Source organism: Schistocerca serialis, chromosome 1 (genome assembly GCF_023864345.2).
Source record: "Schistocerca serialis cubense isolate TAMUIC-IGC-003099 chromosome 1, iqSchSeri2.2, whole genome shotgun sequence".
NCBI lineage: Eukaryota > Metazoa > Arthropoda > Insecta > Orthoptera > Acrididae > Schistocerca > Schistocerca serialis.
In genome coordinates this window covers 761,875,984-761,880,913 of record NC_064638.1, presented here as the reverse complement: position 1 = coordinate 761,880,913, position 4,930 = coordinate 761,875,984, and positions in this window count along the sequence as shown.

Genomic DNA, 4,930 nt, shown 5'->3' with positions numbered 1-4,930 from the left:
TGAACAGTTACAGCGATTAATCAAAGTCAATCATGGATAAATTGTCATATTCGTTAAGGGGCGAGGGAGGGTGGCTGTTTCCATCTGTATAACATGCAAGGAAATAAAGGAACAATGACCGTGCCTTCTACAAACAAGCTAAGCACAGTACATCAATATGACGGGCACAAAATACTGCCTTGAGAAACCACTGAATGAATTCGAAGTTCGAATGTTAAATGTTTCATTTCAAAGTAGTAATGTAATCAAATACGCACTAAAACATAACTTTAATAATTACATACTTACAATTAATTTCTGTACTCAGTAGTATATAAACTACGTAAAGCAACTGTTACATTTAGTATATTGGGAAAATTCAGAGAAATTGAGAGGCGTGGTTCATGGAACTTATTTAAAACCTTTTAACGGCTTTTATGGGATATATTGCGACAAGGAAGCACTCCATTAGGTAGTGAAGAAAATTTTAAACATCTGAATGTAGCACTGAAAGATAATTTACAAATATTTTTGAAGAACTTGAAATCTACTCTCAAATATCAGCTAACACAGTAGTGCTAAACGAATGCAGTGGCTAAAATAGGAATGCCTATAGCGCTGCGCCACGACGCTTTCCGGAAAAAACCAGATGGCATTGTCTGTACATCGAGAGCAAATAAAAAATGGAGTACTAAGCAAAACCATTTACGGTTCGTATTATTATTATTATTATTAAGGTGCTTCTTGGAGAATGAATACGAACTAGGAACAGAGTCCCACTAAATATACCGCTCCTCAAGTAGTGCCAAACTGAATCTCTGTTCTTCAAAGTACACAGTTCGTTTCATAATTTTGTATTTTGAGTTACTTAGTCTAATGTGGCGAAATCGCATATTTTGTCTATTTTGCGTCAAGAAAAAGTAGCAACTTGGCACTCACTTTCTATATACGTTCTAAAAAATCGATCTGGTTTTCTCAGAGTCGCTGCTTGTGAGGGGAGCTATTCGGCTTTCAGTAATTTAACACTTCCAGTCATTCGCGTTTTCCGGAAATTAATTGTCTGAAGTAACTATTTTATTGTCTTTCGAGTAGCTTATCTGGTCAAATTATTATTGCATTGTAGGAACAATCCCCCTATGTACAGCATCGCACTGTAGTTAGTATGATGACGATAGAGTGATAATAAAAACAGAGTTATGACTCTTTTTTTGGTCTGTCACACAAGCAGAGATGTAATTCCCCAAGAGGGCAGCTTCTGTTTATTGATGAGTCATCAATATGGAAATCAGGTTCACTGAAAATCCATATTGAACTGACACCTATATAGCCTTCCACAAAATGTTCTCCCCTGCCTCGTTGGAACTATTACCGAATTATACTTGTCAGTTTTACTCGCCAGATTATTAGCGGTAGCGCTAATATTTTGTGCGTTTATGTTTTCCATACTAAAATCTCCGTTGCCTATCCTAATACACTGGTGTCCAAAATCAAAGCAACAAACATCTGTTTGTCCTTACCATGTCTAATTCACGATATTGAAACGGAACTTGTAGTACCGCTCCAATGTTTCATTAAATTGCTAGCACGCAGAAATTATTAGCAAGGTAATACCTCAGCTGGAGTCCAAAAGGAGAGAATGGACTAAACAGAGTTATTTATTGTATTTTTTTATGTTGTGTACTACGTTTACCATTTTCCTTTCCTTTGTGCGGCCTGGACGGTATGAATGAGTGAGTGTGTGAACTAGCAGAAAGCTTTAGGCACTGATTGTAACACTGCATGAATGGTCATTCTGGGGTAGGGTAGTACCAACCCCCCAAGCGTGAACAAGTTTAGCAGAGACCAAGTTTGCAGGTCAGGGCAAAGATGACACGTAGGCGCGCGTATTGGCTCTGTCAGGTTGGCGCGCCACCCCCACTACGTTTGTAAGCGGGACGGTTAGGCGAATTCGGTTGGAAGAGCACTTGTTCCTGGGTCGTAGCGCTGGACAGACATGGAGACGCAGCTCTCGTTTTGGTAATATTAACATAGGTATTAGATTGTCTGAAATCTGCTCTGTAATGAAGTCCAGATGTTGAAATCAGGTGCGAAATTACCACTGAACCCCATAAGGGAATTGATTTGCTTAATTTACTCGAATTTCTGTAGACCTTGCGTTAGTGCCTTGTTCAGGCAATGCACCATGTGCCTTAAGCTCACGGTCACGTTATTGCTCGGTGCTTAACCGAAATTCACTCATTCAATGTATTTTAATCTGCGCTTCCATTTACAGTAATATTTTGGGGATTTTTATTTATTTTCCATATGTTTTCTTTGTGAACTTGCTTTCGCACCACGTGGTCGGTTGGAGCAACCGCCGCATTGATAAATTGTAGTTTCGGTCTGAAAATATATTGTACACGATGAAAAATCATACGATAGTGAGCGAGTGTAAAATAGGGAAGGAATACTCGTGTATGACCATTTTTCTGGGTTTCTGTTGGCTACTGAAACTTGGTCATGTGGGTTGAACAGCATTGAAGTGATGTTTATTGTGCACCCCCATAGCGATTTGATTTGTTGGCGATGTTGTGCGTTAAGTAAAATACTCGTGCCACTAGGAAAAGTATCGGATTATAATGCCCACTGATTTGATAAAGATTTGCGAAATACTCTTCCACCCTGACCTAGTTTTGCTTGTATCGTCTTTGCGGAACTTGTTCTGAGTAATCTATAGCAACTGAATGTAATAACCGAGGGTTTAGGTATAATTGTGCGGTTGTATAAAATTACATTGAAGCCAGATCTGCGCTCCTCTGTCCCATTCCATAATTACATGGCGAAACTGAATCATATTAACTAGAGACCGGTTTTGATGATGTACATTGCAAGAGAAACACGATTAGTTGTTGAAATACCATCGGTGCTGAATAAATATCAATTAATCCCTACCCTCGACTGATTATTTACTCCTTCCATCATAAAGAATAGGTGGCAGTCAGTACCACAGTCGAATTCTGGGTCATGAAAGCAAATAAAAGCTATATACTACCTATTAAGCCCTGTATAGGTGCCTTCTGTAGTGGTTCAAAAAAAATGCGTTATCCGTTGCGTTCAAATTTCTACCGGTTCGTTAAAACCTTCCGCTAGTAATTATTAATATCCCGCAATAACTCGCAGGGGCCAGTAATTTCGTAGACCACACGAATTTAAGAAACCATTTACTACAGACGGTAGCTTGCAGGAGCGGTAGGACATGTCAAAGCGACGGTAATCTTCCTACTTAGGCAGACTTTTACCACCACCAGCACCGGAAGGTTACGTTGCAATATAATGATACAAACTGTCAACAGATGTCCGTACAAGCATGTTCTGCACGGAACATGGCATTCCAGTCATGTACAGTCACACCAGCGATGACGTCAGGGCGCCTATCACACGGGACAGTGTTTGCCGGTTAGACCCACATCCACCATCACTGCGCACACAGCCACAGACAGTGCGGTATGGCACGGGGAAGGAGCCTACCAGCCTCTCCGCGGAGGAGGGCCATAGGAAGAATGGAAGCAGAACAGTTGGAAACTGATGTGGCTCGATGACTTCGTGTGAATCGTTCTGTTACTTCTCGAATGTGGCGGCATTTTATAGAGACCGAAACTGTATCCTGAAAACCAGGGTAGGGCCAATCACGTGTGGCATCAGAAAGAGTGGAACGTTATTTGGCTGTGAGGGCACGACGGCACGCCTTAGTACTGCATTAGACCTCGCAGCATCCACTACATGTGTTGTATCGAGGCAAACAGTGTACAGACGGCCTTTATTGTCGGAGACCTGGCGTATGTTTTTCTCTGACGGCTCTTCACAAGAGGGAACGTCTAGAGTGGAGTCGTCAACAAGCCACCTTACAGTCAAAAAGTGAGCCAATGTTCTTTTCACAGATGAGTCGCGATTTGGTCTGGAGAATGATTCTCTACGAATCCGCATCCGGAGGGAACGTGGAACACGATTTCGGGGCGCAAACATTGTGAAAAAAGACCGATATCAAGGAGGATCGCTAATGGCGTGAGCAGGGATATGTATAACACTCGAATACCTCTCCATGAATTTTTGCGGGTGAATCTACAGGTTTAATTGCTATCAGGTATCGTGACGAGCTCTTGGGACAGCATGTGCAGTTGTTGCGAACTGCTGTGGACCCAGACTTTTTATTGATAGATAATAATTCTCGACCTGATAGAGCATGGGTGGTTAACTGATGTTTTCATGGAAACGGAAGATAGTGCACGCATTGGCCTGCTCACTCTCCCGATTTGCATCCTATAATCTCCAGAAAGCAGTAGGGATACGGGATGTTTCACGTCAGCATCCACCATTCACTTGCGTACAGCTCTGCAAGAAGAATGGGCGTTTTCCCTCAATAAGAGACTGATGACATCATTCGGGGCATGCTCCGTCATTGTCAGGCCTGTATTGTTGCCAGAGTTGGTTCAAATGGTTCAGATGGCTCTGAGCACTATGGGACTTAACATCTGGGGTCATCAGTCCCCTAGAACTTAGGACTACTTAAACCAAACCAAGGACATCACATACCTCCATACCTAAGGCAGGATTCGAACCTGAGACCGTAGCGGTCGCTCGGTTCCAGACTGAAGCACCTAGAACCGCTCGGCCACAGCGGCCGGCACCAGAGTTAGTCACAGGCCATACTGAGCACATTTATGAGTTGTCGGAATATGTGTGCAAATCCGTTAAGTTGGAAAAAACGATGAACATTTTTGTCTACCGCTATGCATGTTCAGTATTCTTTGCGTTGTTTCTACTTTACTGTCACCCGTTTATATTGTTTTGTGGCAAAATAAGCGCAACCTTGTAACATTTCCATTTGCTGCTTTGATTTTGGACACCAGTGTACTTCGACCACTACAGCCACTAATTTCCTGATAGATCGTTCAGTATTGACAGACAACTATCC